Here is a 21,784-nt window from a genome sequence, read left to right as displayed (position 1 = left end):
ACAGCCTTTCTTTTTCTGTGGAAACATTTTCCCAATGCAATGCATTTTTTAATCTTTATGTGCCGTTTTCTCTTTGTATTATTTTATTCTTGTTCAAAGACTTTACTTCATTATTTTTAAACTATTTACTTTTTTCTATGACTGTCTATACCCATTTTCTTTTCTTTCTCAAGCCTTCACACATTTTTAACAGATTTGTAACCTGTTTGGAGTTTTTTTTTGTCTTGTTTTGTTTTTGTTTTTTGTTTTGTTTTGTTTTTTTCCATCTGGTTCTGTGTTTACTGTGATCTCTAACCTTTTTTGACCACATGAGACAAACCTTAAACAAGTAAGTACCAGTAGGAACTCTGCTACTGCTCTGGTGTCTGGCTTTTCACACTTCTTGGGTCTGTGAATGCCAAGCCTAATTCTGTAGCCATGCCATAAGACAAGCATCCCTACCAGCATGCTGTTTTTTTTTTCTTCCACTATGTCAGGCCCCATGTAGAAATTCAAGCCCTACATCAGACCATCATATATTCCAAGGTTTTTCTTTTGAATACCAACACTTGGCCTTAGCTTAGCCTTTTTTTTTTTTTTTTTTTTTTTTTTTTTTTTTGCTAGCTCTTACAACTTAACCTGTTTCCCTGGATCTATGTTTTGCCTTGGGGCTTTTACCTTCCTTTCATTCTGTATATCTTACTTCCTTAATGTCTTTGTATCTGGCTGGTGACTGCCCAGCTTCTGGTCCTAGGCATATCCCTCTCTTTCTCCATCATTCTCTTCTTTCTTTCTATTCTTTTCATTCTCTCTGCCCACCAGTACCACCTATCCCTCTTCTGCCTAGCTATTGGTTGTTCAGCTTTCGATTAGAACAATTGGGTGCCTTAGGCAGGCAAAGTGAAAGAAATGCAATACATATTTATATAAATAAACAAATGCAGCATAAACAAATGCAACACATCTTTGCCTAGTTAAAATAATATTCCACAAAATCTGAATGTTCCTAGATCTCTCACTGCATATTGTCTGGCTATAGGTCTATCTATTTATTCACCTGTGCTACAGGAGGAAACTTCTCTGATAATGGATTAATAAGGTACTGATTTATGAGTATTCCAGAATGTCATTAGGATTCATTTTATTGCTACAATCCTATATTATAATAGTAATATCTGGGCTTAAGTCTCTGGGCTTTCTAGTCTCTGGTTCTGGGTCATCTAAACAGTGTGGGGTATCTCATAGAGTGGGCCTTAAGTAAAATCAAATGTTGGTTGGTTACTTGCACAAGCTTTGTGCCACCATTGCTCAGCACATCTAGCAAGCAGCAAATCATTGTAGATCAAGATTTTGTAGCTTTGTTGGTGTTTATGTTTCTTTTTTGGTAGCCAATACTATAAGCTTAGTTTGTTAATAAGAGATATCAAGTTAATATGCCATCTTCCCCACTATTTGAGACTTTGTTAGGATCACCTTCCTATTTTTTTTTAGGAAGCTTCCACTGCTCTAGGTTTCCATATCACCCTTCAAATTCTCCTCAATTCTAGCTGTCTCTCCCCACATTCCCTCCCCTGCCTCACTGGATCCTCCCACTTCAGCTTCCCCCAAACCCCAAGTCCACACATAAAATCTATTCTATTGCCCACTTCCTGAGAAGTCCATGTTTCCCACCCAGTCCCTTCCTCTAAGCCTAACCTCTCTAGGTCTATAATTGTAGCTTGGTTATCATTAACTTAATGGCTTTGTGCCACTATTTCACTAATATAACTTGCAGACAGGACAGCACCCTAGATCTAAGGGATACCAAAGGAGAAATTATATATAGTAATATATAATTTAATATTATTAATTAATATATATATATAATTATATATATATATATATATATATATAATTTTATATATATATATTAAAAGAAGGAAGCTTGAGATTTACCAACTTCATCCCTTCCAGCATTGTGAATGTTAAATATTTTCTTTTTCAGGAAACAAATCAGAAGAACCTAAGGAGAAATAATGTTTTTTTGACTTTTATCCAAAGTTCCTGATTCCTCTATGTAACCTGGTATGGTTTACACTTAAAACCATCCCCAACATTCCTATAATCCTGCAGCAGAACCTGCATCTTCAAAGTTCTTATTTTATTCTGGTCCTGCTTACCGTTATAATCAAATTATTCCCAACAGGTTTAAGTCTTCAGGCCTCCAAACTGTGTCACTTCAGTTGTGACCAGCACACATTGTTACATAGACAACTGAACTTTAAGTTCAACCTGATCACAATCTCAGTGATCAAGTTCCTCCTCTAGTACAGAAAAGAAAATCACCCCAAGCCTTAATTAGACGATGATGACCAAAGAATAAAATGGAAATATCCCAAACCTATGCCTTTATGTGTCATTTCATATAGCATTGGGAACTTTGTAATAGGTGAGCAAAGTCCAAAAAGTAATCCTGAGAGCAACTTAGAAAAAATCTTTAAGGACAGTTTGAAAATAGAAAATGTATTTCTATTTTCTAGAGATTTTTTTTTCCAGTTAGGTAGAAGAACATTTTGTTAAAGGAAGAAACAACTTCTTTCACCCAAGACAGAACATTCTCCTGAGCTATGCATTTATTTTGTTAGAAATATTAAGATAACTGTGCTTCTTAGCAAATAAATTGACTGCCTTTTCTTTTCTAGTCAGTCTCAGGATATAGAAACACTGGTTTCAGTCTTTGCATTTTTTTGCAGATTTCAAAATAATAACTCTGTTTCATTTCAGTTCTGCAATGCCATCTTTTATATAAAGCAGAAGAAATTATTTTGAAGCTGTAACATCATCAATATATTAAAAACATGTTGTGCTTATTAATTTATGATTAATCAGTGAACCATTAAGACTAATAGGAAGTAAAATCATACAATTTGACTATTTTGGGCAATAAATTCAAGAACATTTATTAATTGAAATAATTTTATCAGTCATTCCAAATAGTGGTTATTTTGTTCTAATGTTATTAAATTTTGAGAGCCTATACAAACTTCAATAAGGAAAATTTAACATAGGGATAACACACAATCACTCACATAACTTTATTTTCTCTAGATGATAGATTTTACTACCTTCAATTTAGTCAGAATTTGTTTACATATTTGCAGGAATTAAAATTATAAGAAATATCTGACTGCTTTGCTCCTCAAAAACATTTTAAGTGACTGCAAAAATATAATCCATCTTGAAATATCTCAGATGTAATTTATTCACTCTGACAACTTCTTTATGTTTTGTTACACTTGGTGTAGGAGCTACTGAATTACATTATATAGTCACATAGTTAAATGATATGCTAAAACCAAATAACAAAGAAGTTATAGTAAACAGGGCACAGAAGACATTCCCCAATTTTCAGAGTCGCCTGAAACGTTGCCCAAGTTTTATTGGCACTGTCCTGTATTGGTGAGATTATTAAGGCCACTCTACGTAGTTAAAAGGGAGGTTTATTTTGTGGGGTAACTTGCAAATGAAGGGGTAGGTTGTAGGGTCTAGCAAAGGTATGGCGCAGTCTGGCCCTCTGGAGAACTTTGCTCAGTCCACCTCCTTCTTCCAGCGTCCCCCCAACCAAGCGAGCACGCCCCTCCTCTCTCTCTTGGGTCTTCTGTTTCCTCCTCCGCCCCGCCTTGTGGGCGTGGCCATTACTGAAGCCTCAATGGGGGTTGGAACTTCCAGGCCAATGCTGGGATTGCTATCCACTACATCTCCCCCTTTTGTCTAAATAAGAAAGTTCTAACCTAATACAAGACAAAGAGATAGTTATCAAATATTGTCCAGGAGTAATGAGGGATAATGACCTAGAAAAGTTGGAATTACAATAAGTGCAAACAATATCAAGCAAAAAACACATAGTGAAATCCAGGGAAGTCTAGAGCATGGGTATGTGGCATGTTACAAAGATCATTCCAAAATGTGTTCTATCCTAAAGAACCTGAGTCTAATACTTAATATATTCTAAGATATTATATATGTATATATACTAAGTTGTAACTATAACTGCTAATCTTCAACCTCATCAAAGACCCGAGAAGGAATATAATAATACCTGAGAAATGGGAGAAGGATGCAAGCAACTTTCGGGAGTCTTGGAAGAGTAGACAGAGACAGCTGGTAGCCTGGACAGTCACCTAATGTTTCTCAGCATCAATGGTGCATTCAAATTGGCTACAGGCCTAGAGTATCTGACAGACTATTTTCAGAAGCAGGAATTCTGAAAGACCATCTTACCCTGTCTTGGCAAAGTATAGTGGTTGCTTTCCTTGTGTCCCGCTTGTCCAGAAAGGACAGCATTTGTACTGTCAGTAGTTAAGGCAAGGGCAGTTCTTTGCCCAGTAGGCCATTTTGTGCCAAGAAGACAAACTTCCAAATGGAAATGTCTTAGAAGCCCAACATTCTCCCAGGATCAAATTGGTGCTGCCAGGAGCAATTGTGTCTCAGGTCAACAGAATTCTAAGTTATTTAAATGCCATATTCTCTAGGTCCATGAAGTGTTTGAAGATTACCTGTCCATCTGACCTATGTATTTATAAATCTGGATAACCTAACTAACATAATTATAGAGACGATAAGCCTAGGTGACAATAACTCTATAAGTCTTACCTACCTAAATGACCTAAGGACTAAGGCTTCCTATAAAAAAGGCAAACAGTGTGTAAGCAAATGTACAGTAAAAGGACAATGACTTTAAATTGTGACAATACACAAAATATCTTTAACAGAGGTAGGAATGTATAGTGCAGTATGCAATATGAAAATAATCCTAAAATATATACCAGTATACAGAATATCTTAAACAGAAGTAGAACATACATACAGTATGACAGATATAAATTTACATTTATATCAACATACAAATATTTTAAGTAAGAGTAAAAATATGTGTACAATATAAAAAACATAGTTCTGTATTTGTATTAATATACAAATTAACTTAGGTAGGAATATAAAAAGTTTATATTTGTATCAACATATAAGAATTCATAACAGTTCAAATTATCTAAGGCTGCCTATTTTATTAAATTTGTTTACTGATGTATATGAGAGTCTACAATAATATCTTATACCTATCCATTCCATTTCTTCTTTTCCCTTTTTTTTTTTTTTTTTTTTGGAGACATACTTTCTTTCCTTAAGGAGAGTACTGAGTTTAACAGTTTCTTCCACCCCCAACCCTAGAACCATTATCCATAACCCTGAGAAATATGAAACCTTAGGGATAAGGGGCGTTGTTTTCTTAGAATTGCTTCCTTCTGTTTAGGGGGCGATGGTATCTGTGTTGGGTACTGTGAGAAAGCTCAGGTAGTTAAATCTCAGTTAGACTAACTGTAGATTCTGCAGCAACTCTCAGAGTAATGGGTAAGATTGTCTGAAATCCTAGCAAGAAGTGTAGTATGATGATGATTACCATGGCATCATTCTGGATCAGGTAGAGTTGTTGTTGTTGTTGGGGGCCCCATCTTCCTTCTGGAGACTTCAGAGATTGCTATTGGAAAAAACTTATTTTTTTTTATCAGAATGGAAGGTTTGGATTTAAAGAAGTCATGGCATGTAAGAAAGGATTCCAAGAAATCAAGAGTAAGCATGGAGAGAATTAGAATCTTAAAGATAATGGTCCCTTATAATTGGTTTCCTTCTGTCTCACAACAGAGGGCTCTTCTGATATGGGACTGAAGAATCTCTCAACCTTTTCTTTTATCAATATGCTTGGGTTTAGAGAAGGAGTGAGCCAATTCCATCTCCAAAGCCAGCTTGGTTTATAATTAAATTGGAACCACAACTATTCTAGATTGATAGAGATATAGATGTTAGAGAGTGATCTCTTACCCTGTGCAGATTGGTACCAATAGATTCTTTCTTTCTGCTGTAAACATCCGGATATCCAAGGCCTTATGATTTCTGGAAGATGGGTATTTCCATTATCCTGGAAAGACAAAAACAGAACCCTACCCCAACCTTTGATGGTTAAATTTTTCTTACAACCTGAAGAGATGTCACATTGGTGGATGATCTTTTACTTCTCCTCATCAAGGGGTTTCTCCTATTAGGATCAAACTTTTATTAATTTTGTTGGTATCCATAGCTTTTCTTCTCCTGTGGAAACAAAAGCAAAACCCCTTCCCCAACGTAGGACATATCCAGGTTTCTATTCTGAGGTCAACACATCTTTGAAATAAACCGGCTCGCTTGGTTGGGGGACTGAGACCAGACTAGCTGTCCTGTTTTTCAGGAATGGAACCATGTAGGCGTCCCCTGATTAAATGGAACTTTGCAGGCTGGTTTAGGTACCCGTCAGCCGCCAGCCGGGGAGGAGGCTGAGGGAGGGAGCCGCCCAGGCCTTTGGAATTTGCCCCACATTAGGCGCCAGATATTGGTGAGATTATTAAGGCCACTCCACGTAGTTAAAAGGGAGGTTTATTTTGTGGGGTAACTTACAAATGAAGGGATAGGTTGTAGGGTCTAGCAAAGGTATGGCTCAGTCTGGCAGTGTTCTCTGGAGAACTCTGCTCAGTCCACCTCCTTCTTCCAGCATCCCCCAACCAAGCGAGCACGCCCCTCCTCTCTCTTTTGGGTCTTCCGCTTCCTCCTCCGCCCCACCTTGTGGGCGTGGCCATTACTGAAGCCTCAATGGGGGTTGGAACTTCCAGGCCAATGCTGGGATGGCTATCCACTACAGTCCTGTCACACCTGGTGTGGGCTGTGTCGGAAATACCAAACACAGGGCTGAGACTATTGTGTCCTCTTCTATCTCTTTAATAGTAGCTTCCAGTTTTGTAAATTATAATTCCCCAAAATAGGTGATGTTAGATATTAATTTTATTAGACGTTATGTGGAAATAGTTATTTTGTCAAACATGTTTTATACTTTTTATTCCTAATTTATTTCTCTTGTTTTAAAAATAATCTAAAACGATATTTATAGAAGGCATATACATGTTCTTTTGTGTCTAAGTCATTATTTAAGATTATCTTTTTTGTTTCCAGTGGTGAAATCTACATGCCATCTTAACCATTTAAAATGTATAGTTCAGCGGCATTTACATTTGCAGGCAAATGGATGGATCTAGAAAAAAATCATCCTGAGTGAGGTAACCCACACTCAGAAAGACAAACATGGTATGTACTCACTCATAGCAGGATACTAGATGTAAAACAAAGATGACTAAACTGATACACACTAGACTGATACACTAAAAAACAGGACCCTAAGAAAGACACAGGAATTGCCCAATGACAGAGAAATGGATGAGATCTACATGAACAACCTGGACAACAGTGGGAGTAATGAAGGGCAAGGTTCAAGGTAAGGAAAGGGAAAGCTAAGGGGAACAGGAGATCCCAGCTGGATCAAGAACAGAAAGGGAGAACAAGGAATAACAGACCATGATATATGAAGACTACATGAGAATAGGAAGAAAGAAACAAAGTGCTAGAGCAGTCCCCAGAAATCCACAATGATACATCAACTATAGACTACTGGCAATGGTCAATGGAAAGCCTGATCTGACCTAGTCTGGTGATTAGATGACCAAACGCCCTAGTGGTTGTGCTGGAACTCTCATCCAATAACTGTTGGAAGTGGATACAGAGATCCTCAGCCAGGTCCCAGGTGGAGCTCCAGGAGTCCAATTGTCGAGAAAGCGGAGGGACTGTAAGAGTGTGAATTGTTGAGACCAAGACTGGAAAATCACAGGGACAAATAGCCAAACTAATGGAAACACATGAATTATGAACCAAAAGCTGTGGAGCCCCCAACTGGATCAGGCCCTCTTGATTAGTGAGACAATTGAATAGCTTGAACTGTTTGGGAGACACCCAGGCATTGGTACCTGGACCTGTCCTTAGTGCATGAGCTGGCTGTTTGGAACCTTGGGTTTACAGAGGGACACTTTGCTCAGCCTGGAAGGAGGGGACTGGACCTGCCTGTACTGAATCTACCAGGTTGAGCTGAATCCCCAGGGGAGTCTTGGCCCTGGAGGAGATGGGAATGGAGGGGAGGGGCTGGGGGAAAGGTGAGGGTTGGGGTGGGAGGGGAAGGACAGGGGAACCCATGGCTGATATGTAAAATTAAAACACAGATATAATAAATAAAAATAAATAAAAAATTAATTTTAATGAAAAAAAGAATGATTCTGAATTCTAGTTAGTGGAGATGAAGCTTCTAGTTAGGCAGCAGCTTGATTTCGATGTGTTTGATGACATAAGTGTTCTGTTCAACAATGGGGCTTTACCATCAGTTGTGGAAAGTAAAAAAAGCCTTGGCAATAGCTGATGATATTTGGAGTTTTCTATGGGGCCCTTTTCCAATGACTCAACATGATGTAGCCCACACAACAGAATGTAGCCAACAAGATTCCTGCCACTTGAGGTTTTATTTGGTCTCCTGTGATATCTAGTTGGGGCATCCTTTCCCCTATTATTTGAATACTATGGCAATGAACATGGATGATCAAGTATCTGTTGGGTAGGATGCTGAATACTTTGGGCATATGACAAGAAGTGTTATACATGAGTCATAGAATAGATTTACATTTAGCTTCTAAATCCCTTGAAATTAGTGTGGAGAATTCTTTTAAAGATATTTTTCTTTCATATTCAGCCACTTTCAAGCACCTTAGTTTTTAATCACTGGCTCTCAAAGAAAGAAAAAGACAAAAACCAAAGGAGAGAGAGAAAAATAAATCCTGGCCATTTATATACCAGAGCTCATTTCTGCCAGAAGGGGGCCTGAAACAATTTGCAAAGGTAAACACACCCATCACCACTGTGTCTGCACTTTAATGATCTGAGTAGTTATTGCTACTCAGAGCACAGATGACTTCCCTTAGAAAGAAGGGATTTCTACTCTTCAGTCTTCTACCAGTTGCTCCATAACACACACAGGGGTTCCAAGTTGGAGCATGGGCATTGTCTACTGTACTAATTGCTGAAATTGACTATAAATAGTTAACTCCACTAACCAACCCTTTTCTTGGATGCTACCACCTCTTCAGTAGGTTTCAATGGCCAAATTGTTACATCAGATAGTTTTTGCCAATCAAAATATTGTCTGAGGAAAAAGCTATCTTGTGTTTTCTACTCTGCCATCTTCTCAGAAAGTGTATGGATAATATATAGTTTGAAGACAAGAAAATTATACATAAACTCTTAAAGCTTTTATTTCTTGCTCATAGCCATACTATTTCAAGCCACCTGATATTTCTAGGTATGAAGATACAGTTTGTCAATAGACTTCTGAAGTTCCCCACAAAGAATAAACCTAAAGTCCAATGAAACTAAAAACTATGCTACATAAACTAACATAGGTTTTTGTACAATAAAATAAAAAAAATCAATAGGAAAGTTAGATTCTGCTTGTTCCATTAATTTGAACTCTTAGAAATTATATTAATGGTATAAAGCTGTGTTTTAGTACATTAATTACCATTATTACCAATATCCACTTGCTATTCTGTTTGCAAAACTAATTTTAAAAATTAATTTGTATTTAAATATACATCATTGATTGATGTCATTGATGATCAACTGTTGCTCAGTTAAAACTTATTTTGAACAAGATATTTATTTGAGGATAGTAAACATGTAGTCATGAAATAAATTATTGTTTAGAATTGATTATGTCCACTATCATAATCAACATTAAACCATATTGAATTCCTACTTAGAGAGCCAGAAAATATTTCTGTAGAATATTACATATAACACAGTAATATTTAATATCTTTTTAAAGATCCCTAACAATCTCTTGACAATCTCAGAAATTACCCATTCTGTGTATACTTAGAAGATAATGGGCATTAAATTAATATGCATAATTAATAGAAATATAAATAAAAAACAGTTACATTTTAGTAATGATATATTTAGGGAAATAAATTGATATTGATTAAAGAAACAGGATTTATTATGCTTAAGAAGCATATTAACTGATAGTAATAAAATGGATTCACCACATTGAATAAGATTCCTTATGATCATTTGACACACAACTCAATCATCTTTGAAATCACAGATTTGATAATCATCATCACAATTTGAAATTTACTTAGGTGTTATCTTTTAATTTTTCAGTCAAAGTTATTTTTTAAATAATCCTATATTTATTCAAATATGTATAAATACATTAAACCTAGGTCTATTGAATACATATTCATGTGAAACGGTAGTGAAGCTACAGTTTGAAAAAATATTTTTTGCACACTAGCACAAAGATTATATTTAGATGGTATTTATGAATATTTTTCTTTTAATCTCATGTCAATCATTATACAAAGACTTTTTTCAGATGTCTATATTGTCATTTTGGCAGTGATGTCTGTCAGAATATGTAGCAAAATAGAAGTCACTAATAAAATTGGGAAAACACAGCTGTTACTGTTTCTATGCACTACGAATAGCAAGATTGGGAATCTTAATTATTTACTATGTGTCTCCACATTAAGTCACTTGCCCTACATGGACAAGGCCCTTGGTTCAGTACTTACCAAGACAAAATGAAGAATACCCATATCTGTTTGATAAGCTCAATGGAAAAACCCCAGGAATTTTACAAATACTAGACTAATCTTCCATATGTATATAATTATACTATGAATTAGCACATTCAATTTTATATAAAATGCATTTCAAATTAGTTGTATTGTCACAATGGAAATTATGAAACAGAAATTATGAGTATAATTATCCCTTCAGTGCCAGTGGCTTTGGACATGGTCTTCTTGACTCTGAGTCTGTCTGGGATCCTTTTGTCAGTCAGAGACTTGGGCTGACTCTTCCTCTCCTTCCTTTCTTTCTTTCTTTCTTTCTTTCTTTCTTTCTTCCTTCCTTCCTTCCTTCCTTCCTTCTTTCCTTCCTTCCCTTCACAGTCAGACTTTTGTTTCCCCTCCTTCCTCTCCTCCTAGTTCCTCCCCCTTTACCTCCTCTCTGCCTCTGCCCATCCACCCCTCTTCTATTTCTATTTAGAGGAGGGCAGGACTACCATGGATATTACCCAAACATGCCATATCAGGTTGGAGGCTGAATGAGGTAGTCCAGTATGAGGGTAAGGGTCCTGAAAGCAGGCAAACGAGTCAGATAGTTCCTGCTCCTATAGTTAGGAAGAAGGAAGAAAGAAGACCAAGCTGCACAACTGTGCCATATATGAGTGCATGCAGGCTCCCTGGTTGTTGGTTCAGTCTGAGACCTATGAGCCCAGGTTAGCTGATCCTGTGTTTTTATCTTGTGGTGTCCATGAACTCTCTGGCTTCTACAAACCTTCCTCGCCATATTCTGCAGGATTCTCCAAGGTCCACCTAATGTTTGATTGTGGATCTCTGCATCTATTTCCATCAATTGCTGGGTAAAGCCTCTCTGATGACAATTGGGTTAGGTAATGATCTATGAGAAAGGTGGAATATCGTTAGAAATAATTTCATTGATAGTTATTTATTTTTGTTTATTTTTGGCAATCATGTTCAGTTCTATTCTAGGTCTCCGGACTATTCACCATTCTGGTCCTGCCTTTCCAGGCAGTGTCAGGGGTGGACTCCCTCTTGTGGCATGGTCTCAAGCTGGACCAGTCATGGGTTGGTCACTCCCACAATTTCTGTGCCAACTACACTTGTTGGCAGGCAAATTGTATGTTGAAGGTTATGTGGCTGTGTTGGGGTCCCAATCCCTCCTCTGTAAGTCTTCCCTGGTTATAGGCGATGGTCAGTTCAGGCTCTGCATTCCCCAATGCTGGGGTCATCCTCATAGATTCATGGAATTTCCATTGCACTAGGTTTCTGTCTTGTCTACCAGATGCTCACCAATTCCTGTTGTCCCTCCCAGTATTCTCTCTCTCCATCCTCCCCCTATCTGATCCCTCCTGTTCCCACTAACACACCCACTTCTACACCCACAATATCTGTTCTATTTCCCCTTCCAAGGGAGATTCTTGCATCCTCCGTGAGCTCTCATTTTTTAGCCTCTCTGGGTCTGTGGGCTGCATAGCATGATTATCCTTTACCTTACAGCTAATATCCCCTTATGAGTGAGTACATACCATGTTTGTCTTTCTAGGTCTGGGTTATCTCACTTAGGATGTTTTTTTTCTAGTTCCATCCATTTGCCAACAAATTTCATAATGTCATTATTTGTAATAGCCGAGTAATACTCCATTTTGTAAATGTACCACAATTTCTTTATCTATTCTTAGATTGAGGAACATCTAGGTTGTTTGCATTTTGGGTTATTAGGAATAAGGCTGCTATGAATATAGTTGAGCAAGTGTCCTTGTGGTATGATGGAACATTTTTTGGCTCTATGCCCAGGAGAGGATAGTGGATAGCTGTGTCTTGAAGTAGATGGATTTCCAATTTTCTAGGAAATCACCTTATTGACTTCTATAGTGGCTGTACAAGTTTGTACTCCCACCAGCAGTGGAGGAGTGTTCCCTTTCCTCCAGATCATCTCCAGCATGAGCTGAAACTTTTGTTTTTAACCTTAGCCATTTTTCTTGATAGATATCACTTACCAAATTAAATCAAAATCAGAAAAACAATTTAAATAGACCTATAACCCTTAAAGAAATAGAAGTAGTCATTAAATCTCCCAATGCCCCCTCCCCTCAAAAAAACCCCAGGCCAGATGGGTTTAGTACAGAATTTTACCAGCCATTCAAAGAAGAGCTAATACCAGTACTCCTCAACTATTCCACATAATAGAAACAGAAGGAACTTTGTCAAACTCATTTTAGGAGTCCACGGTCACCCTGATACCAAACCACCGAAAGACTCAACAAAGAGAATTATAGATCAATATCCCTCATGGTCATTGAATTGATTATTAAGAGTTTGCTTTTGTTTTTTCTGGCCAGAGACTACCTCAGTCAGTTTAGGTTGAACGATGTGTCTAATCTGATGTTTCACCATTCCCGCAACCCCACTGGCTTTATTGTTTTCCTGCTTTCTGTATACTTAATAAACCCATTCAAAAGAGATGACGCCATCTTGAATCCTTTCTGTTCAGCACATTCCTGCAGACACCACAGTTATAGCAGTAACTGTGACTGCTGTTCAAGTAGAGTTATCACAGATAACTCCAGAGCCCTTGAGACAGCCAGACTGCCTGAGTAAAGTATGGACTTGGTTTACCCTTCTCACCCAAGGGAGAAGGCACAAAGGGAAGTCCAAGACTGTTAGGAGCCAATGAAGAACTAACTGCTCTGCCATAGAGAAAAGTGTTTATTTGAAACATCTGCAGTGTTTATAATAAAACCTAATATGAAACTAACATTTTAATACTTCTTACTGAGCACTTAGATTCTAGCTAAAAGTCTTTAAGGAGGATTGGGGTCCTCTGACCTGTCCTAGTGTCTCTCCAAACTACTTCTTGGTATACCCTTTGGAACATTAAATATGAATATATATCATGTGTGTGTGTGTGTGTGTGTGTGTGTGTGTGTATATATATATATATATATATATAGAGAGAGAAAGAGAGAGAGAGAAATTAATTAATATAATTATCTTAAATAATTTTGTTTTGCAAATCTAATCAATGATTTCAACACTTGGAAGATTTTTAATTTAAACCCTAAAACCCCTATGTCCTACTGGCATATAATAAATTTACAAATTGTCAATGGTACAATTCCAAATGCACTCACAGAGAATTATAATAATAGGTTTCAGTAAACTGATGCCATACATATTGTGATTTAAATATGCTTAGTGAAATTCCTGTTCTGAAATTACATTATAATTTATATATGAGTAACTGAGAAATTATTAATTCTGTGATATAGTAAATAAACCTGATTGCTTTTCCACTTCTGTGTTTAGGCTTAGTCCTTAATTAAATTCTGCTAAACTGCCAAAATACCAGGAGAATATAAGAGTTTTAACAGGAGACATGTTGACTCAGGCTGTGGATTGTGACCCCCAAGGGGGTCACATATGAGATATCCTGCATATCAGTTATTTACATTATGATTTAGAAAAATTACAGTTATGAAGTAGAAACACAATAATTTTTATGATTGTGTCATCAGAACATGAATAACTGTATTAAAGCGTCCTAACATCAAGAAGGATGAGGAACACTGTTCTAGAGCAAAGAGATACTATATCTATCCTCAGGTCCCAAAACTGCCCCTTTCCTTTTATCCTGGCTTCAAAATAACCTCAGAAGAGTCGTCAGAATGATCTTTCATAATGCCATTTAGGTCATTCTATCATTTTTAATAGTCTGCTCTTGGTCATGATAGTGAAATATAATGTTGAAATCATAAGAAAATATATTTACTTGGCTCAGTTTTGAAGGCTAAATATTTAAGCCACGTGGCATAGGCTTTTGCACAGAACCATCACAGAAAATTCAGCAAGTGGCTCCTTTGCTGAGAAGAAAGGATGCATCTCTAGAAAGGAAGTTAGAGAGCTAGATAGACCCATGTCAGTTTTCTAACAACTCACATCCACAGTGCATGGCACCCAGTGACCTACTAGGTCAATGTAGACTTTACGTTTAAATAGTCTATTACTTGTCAAATCACTATTCTGTTAAGTAGGCCTCCACGATATGGAATCTTTGCTGACACTTAATCCATATGCAAATATAGATACTTTTCAGCTAAATGGTCTCACTGTTTTCTAACCCACTCATAGTCAACATTTCCAAAATGACTAAAAAAATATCAACCAGGAATTGGTTCTGTCACTCATCAGCAGTGTTCTCACCTACCCCTAAGACTTTCTATGGACTGTATCCTATTTATATGACCCCTTGGCTTGTTTTCTAACTTCCCCTTCAAATTTACAACCAGTCTTCCCTGATTTTTTGACTTTGACTGTATTCTCCAACTGTCATGAAAACTCCAGAGAAGCAGGGCATTAACATATCTTTTATCCACTGATGACAGTTTAAATTTTGGACAATGTTTCCTATATAATAAGTGCTAAAAGAAGCATATGATATAAATATATGTTAATAATTCCATCTTTAAAAATTCATTAAAATATGGAATATAGGCATCAGTCTTTAGTGGACTTTACCTTTAAATTCCTCTGAAATAGTATAAAAACATAAACATTTGAGATCTCATTCAAATATAATCTAAAACAGGAGCAATCTGAACTCTTGGTCAAGGTATAACATTGGACTCTCTGGGCTTTCTTACAAATGTGCCTCTTTATGGCTTTTCTATGATGTAGTCTCAGATGACAAACTAGACATGGAAATATTACACTTAGTTATTGTCTCTAGGTATACTCCTTCAGGCCAGAATAAGACACACTACTTATCAAGGTAATACTACTTTAGCTACAGCTGTATTTGCTTTAGAGATAATTAGTTTCCATCTGGCATTTGAGGGAGTGTGTTACATTTGCTTTAGGGGCAAAATAGAAAAAAAAATGATCACAATTCTGCAACCAAGAAAATTCATCTGACACACAGTGTAGAAATGGCATACAGCACTTACCCTGTAGTGTTTTAGCAGTTAGAGTGACAGATGAGTAAACTAACTCTGTTTATACGTGCTAAGAAAAACATCAGTAAACAACCTGCATTGTAGATGACAAGCTGCTTCATTGTGCATTAATTTACCAGGCTTATCAATTGGGCGATTTCTAAATTCAGTTTGAAAAGTAATTTAGTGTGCATGAATTTATAATGAACAACTTAAAAAGTGATAAGACGCTTACCTATTTAGGTAGAAGCAAGAGCACTGGAAAATTAAAGGCGTAAATTCTAATCACATCTTTCAAAAATAAAATGCACTATGCCTTGTAAAGTCATTAAGCCACACAGATTTAAATTCTCCAACAAATGCATGCAAAAAGGCTGTGATACTCATGGTACTGTTGTTAAAAATAAAACTGTTAATAACCGCCCATGAAAAATGTTCCTAGGGTGCAATGATAAAACTGTTAAGTTACCACGAAGCCCTTGTTTAGGGAAAGGGCAAAACACAAAGATGTCGTTGTTGGCAGACTTAACATTATTATATGATGCAGTAAGTTTATTGTTCCTGCCTGTTACGTCATGTGGCATTCCAATAACTCCCTAATAAAATAAAGCTTTTCTCTGTATTTCTAAAGACATCCTCATAATAGCTAGAAATGTAAGCATGCAATCTAATGTGGGAAGTAGTTTTTTGCTCCTTGTAATGCTATACTAAACACAGTTCTTTGGCAGTTCCACATGGAGACTAAGTAAGAATAAAGGTAATGCATCCAAAATATCATTTATATTTGTATGGGTGTCAAAATTCTTTTTTTAATTAAGAAAGTGTTTATTCATTTTACACACCAATCACAGATCCCCTCTCTTCTTTCCTCCCACTCCTCCAGCCTTCCTCCCCCAAACCAACCCCATTCCCTCCTCCATTAAGGTAAAGTGTCATAGTTTGCTTCACCTGTCAAATTGATAAAAACCCGCAGGTACCTAGAAAGAGAGAACATCAGCTGACACCACCTCCATCAGAGGTGTAGCTTTGTTCCTTTCCTGGAACTCGCTTGGTAGCCCAGGCTGGCCTTGAACTCACAGAGATCTGCCTGGCTCTGCCTCCCAAGTGCTGGGATTAAAGGCGTGTACCACCACCGCCCGGCAGTGGCCCATTTTCTTAATTGCTCATTAGGGGGGGGCCTGTCTCACAGTAAGTGGTACCACAGGTGAGCCTACAAAAATAATAGGACTAGTGAAGTCAGCTGTTGTGCAGTTTCAGTGCCAGCCTTGAGTTTCTGTCCTGGCTTCCCTGATTGATGGACTGTAACTTATAAATCAAATAAACCCTTGCCTCCCCAAGTTGCTTTTGGACAATATTTCATATTAGCAAAGGAGCACACTAGAACTATTAAATGGAAATACAAAGAAGAAACATTGGCATCTAAAAAATTTGCTCTTTATAATAAAAATATAGGTACAATTTCTAAACACAGGATTCCTGTGGAAATCCTAAACATTTGAATCTAAAACCAGTAAAAGATAGTAGAGATTTAGTAATCTAGTATAATAAAAATGGCAGTTGCTCAAGTGTATCATTGCTCAGTTACTGGAGGTAAGAGCCCTAATTCTCTATTATAGTTAAACATGAACTCCTCAGTACAGGTCAAATACATGGGTCCATTTTTCTATGCAGTTTGAAATATTACTAAAGGGATCACTTCCTTTAGAAAATTTAACTATATTATCCTACACACAACTTAATGTGTTGTGTTTGTTATATAAAATTACATGTGTTATTCATTTGCTTTTCACTTAGACAAGAGGATTTCACTTAGACAATTTCCTATACATAGGAAATAAGTCAAGTTATCACAATCTGCATATAATACGAGCTTATGTGTTTGTTTATAAGACACATAAAATTTCTTAGAACTTGTAAACACATTCAGCAAAATGGGAACATACAGAATCAATAAACAAGATTTAATATCTTCCCTATTCACCAGCAATGACCATGCTGAGAAAGAAATCGGTAAAATAATCACACTGTGGGAATAAACCTAAAAAAGGAAGGGAAATGATTCTATAGTAAAATTTTAAAATGCAAAAAAAGACACTTCAGAAAATACTATGACTTGGAATGAGCCCCTGTGCTCATGGATTGACAGAGTTCACATTGGGAAAATAACTGTAATATACAAAGAATTTATAGGTTCAATGCAAGCCCCAACAAAATTCCAGTGGTGTTGCTCACAAAAATATGTGAAACAAGACAAAAATTCACAGAGGAGCACAAAAGGCCTGAGATAGACAAAGTAATCCTGACCAAAATCATCATGCTAAAGGCATGAAAATAGCTGAATTATGTTACACTACAGAGCCAGAGTAACCAATACAGTACAATGCAGGCACAAATAGACAGGACACACATAAAACATAACACAGTACCCTTAAAATAAACTTACACATCTACAGAAATGTGAATATTAATAAAGGAGACAAACACATGAAGAAAGAAAGATAACCTTTTCAATAATTAGATCAGAGATAACTATTCATTCAGAGGAAGGATATAGAAATTAGAAGCCTAACCCCCAATCTGCACAAAAATGAAGACAGATCACATTACTTTATGTAATAAATACCACCTAGAGCCTTGAAACAGCTCTAATGTATATCTCTACTATAAAGATATTCATAGACACTGGTTTTCTAAATATGAATCTTAAAGCTCGGGGAATATAAATAATTAAACAACAGTAACTAGAGCAAAGACAAATGCCTGAAGAATGGGATAAAATCTTAACCATATAGTCACCTGATAAGGCTCTAATACACAGTTTATATAAAGAAGTGAGATGTATAAAGGTCAAAGTAAAACTAACTCAATTATTATAATAAGTTAACAAATTCTTTGTATTTTTCCCCTACTACACCTTTCCAGAAAATTCCTGGGCTTGCTGTTGAAATCTAGAGATATGAAGAAAGAATGTGTTAGCCATTAATGTGTTTTCTGCTCTTTGGTTCCATCTTCCTTTCTTGAGAACATTTATACAATGGAAACCCATACATACTAGGCACCATTGCTGACATTTTAGTGGTAAACATGGGCATACATTTGGGTATGTATATACATGCAGGATATTTTTTCAAGATCTAGAAAATGGTTATCTATTTAACAACTCCCTTAATCAGATTGATATTTAAAATACTTCTATATTATTTTATAAAACCATAATGCATTGTCAGTATTCTGTATTTTTCCAGTGTATGGATATACTAAAAATGTTTTTAGACATAGTAATATTTGAGTTTCCACCCCTTTATCACTACTGCTATATAGATATCTGTGCCCATTCTTTCAATTTACAATGTTTGATTTCTTTGTATATCCTGTAGTAGTAACTCTGATAGCTTTATCTTTTTATAGTTTGTACTTTTTGTGTCCAAAATGTTTCTTTTCTATGCTCCTAAAAAAATACCAGTCTTAGCCAGGCGGTGGTGGTGCACGCCTTTAGTCCAAGCACTTGGGAGGCAGAGCCAGGGGGATCTTTGTGAGTTCGAGGCCAGCCTGCTATACAAAGCAATATCCAGGAAAGGAACATAGTTACACAGAGAAACCCTGTCTTGAAAAACAAAAACAACAACAACAACAACAACAACAACAAAAATACCAGTCTTCTACAAATTGAACATTGTAATTTTTTCTATTTTGTTCTATTAGTAGAAAGTATCATTGTTCTGCCTAAGGCCATCTTGAGGTCCATGTTCCTGTTGCAGGTGGGGCCTGTGATGATGCTCATGGCCCATGTTAGCACAGGGAGTCATTGAAACTATGTGCTGAGCCAGCAGCACCCTTCACTGGCTCTGGGATAGCTGGTCCTGCCTCTCTGGGGACACTGTAGCAGGAAAGCTAGCCCTGCCCTTCAGGGAAGAGCTGCTCCCCTCCACCCCCTAGCCCTCCACCCTCCCCACCTCCCACCCTCCCCACTCACCATCAATGTGAGATGCTTGGGAAAGATGTCCCTACCCCTCATCACAGGCAGGTACCTCACTTGAGCAGTACTCTAGGGCTCACTGTGTTGTAGAGTTGTAGAGGACACAAATGAGCCTGCCCTAAGAGTCTGAGGCAACAGAGCTATCCTGCTCCCTCCTCTGCCATGTGGTGGCACATGTGAGGGAAAGATGCCCTCACCCCTCTGTCCCTTGCCACTTGTGACAGGTGAGAGCTGATGCTTTTGTCTGGGGAGCAAGTGAGCCAGCCCTGAAGGCAGGAGAACTGATACCCTCTTTTGTCCCCAGCAGCAATTGGAAAGGAGGGCATTGCACCTCACCTGGGCAAAACAATTGAGCTGACACTGGTCCTGTGAGTTTGGGTGACCTGGTTCTGAGGACCCAAGAGCAAGAGAACAGCCTCTGCTCCTTACTGTAGGCTGCAGTGAATGAGCTAGCAAAGGCAGTGCTGGAGAGCTGGACAACGAATTATTATGAGGGAAATCTGGCTGGCTGACAAACCCAGCTACCACTCAGGCCCGGAACCAGGGCTGCGGGTTGGCCCACTCCAACATCTGCCTCAGCTATGAACTGTTGAAGCAGGTGAATGGGAAGAATCTATAGATCCAAAACAGCAGGATCTCCTTGGCCCAGGAACAATAGGATATCCAAGAGAAGCCTTCTGGGGGCCAGCCTACCTGTTGAACCGTACCTAAATTAAGAAAGAAAGAGACAGAGGAAATTATTGGGAGGGTTTTCAGTGAATAGTGAAGCAGCCCCGAATTTTTTTCTCATAGCATTTTTATACCCAAAGCAAGGGACAGGCAGGAGGAGGGAGGGTGGGAAATTTACTTACCATGGTTCAAGAAACAAACAATTGCAAACACTTCCTTAAGTCTCAAAACATCTAGTCACCAGGCCTTTGGCCAATCATCCTGTTATTCAGCCTTGAGGAGCAGAAACAAGCTTGAACTCTCTGACCTTAAGTCAAGATGGAATCAAGCCACAGCTGAAGTCACCATGGGCTCCCACAGAGCCCGCGTGAGAGCCCATTATCTATAGTGTGCCAGAAGCAGGAGTCCTGGCTCGAAACACTTGCAAGAGAAGACAAATGCACTAAAGAGAAAACTGTGTGGCTCAATAAACCACACTACAGCTTCCATGACATGAGGAGATTCTTTTCCTTGTGTTTGTTTTGTTTAGTTTTTGGTTTTTCTTTTAAATTTGTTTTGTTTGTGGGGGTAGGGGGGTAGGTTTGCAAGGGCAGAGGGTGGATGAGAGGGGAATGGGGAGGAAAGTGGGATCAGAATGCAAGGTGTGAAATCTACAACAAATCAATAAAAGTTTAAAAAAGTATACATAAAGAAAGGAAGTTACCTTAATTTACATGTTTCTCTTTGATGATATGTTTGAGTTTATATGTTTATGTGAGTGCATTTTCATAGTTTCAAACTGTTTGATGAGCTTTTTTAAGCATTTGTTTTTGTCTATTTGTGTGTGTGTGTGTGTGTGTGTGTTTGTGTATGTATGTGTGTGTGTGTGTGTGTGTGTGTGTGTGTGTGTGTGTGAACTCACATATGTTCGGGTACAGAGAAAGGCCATGGAGTTGCATTACCTGGAGCTAGAGTTAAAGACAGTTGTGGGTAATGTGACATGGTGCCATGGACAGGAACCTGCATCCTCTGGCACAGCAGGGAGTGTACTATTGATCAGTTTTCTAGGCCTTGCTTTGCACCTTGTTGTTAATCCATTGTTGATTCCGTACAGACCAATATGAAATTTATGAAATCAAGTATTAATGTATGGGTTGTTTACAAGTGAATTTTGTCTGTGCTCATACTCTTGATAGTGTTTTTTTCTATTTATTTTTATTATGTTTATGTATTGTTTAAGTTTGTATGTATTTGTGTGTAGAAGAAGAATACACATGAGAACAGATCAAATGACAACTTTTAGAGTGAGTTTCCCCTTCTACCATGAAGGTTGAGGGATTTAAATTCAGGTCATCATGCTTGGAAGCAAGTTTCTTTGAAGACATATCTAGTATTTTTATTACCCTTACCATATCTGTTTTGATATCATCTTCTAGTGTCTAACTTCACTTTTCCCCTGTGTTTTAGGATATATTTCAGTAAACATGGGTTCCCCAATCCAAAACATCTGAATATAGATCGAATATTCATGTGTGTATTAGTATATGTACATTTTAATATAAGTTTTGATTAAATTATTGATTTTGAGGAGGCGAAGTTATTCTTTTAATGTTTCCTGTAATGTTTAGATGACTTGCCTTCTTCTTCCACCTTCCTTGCTCTTCTTCTTCCCTTTCCATTCTTCCTTCTTTATTCAGTATAAACTAATCAGCAACATTGGT

This window comes from Onychomys torridus, chromosome 2, assembly GCF_903995425.1.
Source record: "Onychomys torridus chromosome 2, mOncTor1.1, whole genome shotgun sequence".
In the NCBI taxonomy this organism is placed as follows: domain Eukaryota; kingdom Metazoa; phylum Chordata; class Mammalia; order Rodentia; family Cricetidae; genus Onychomys; species Onychomys torridus.
This window is presented reverse-complemented; position numbering follows the sequence as displayed.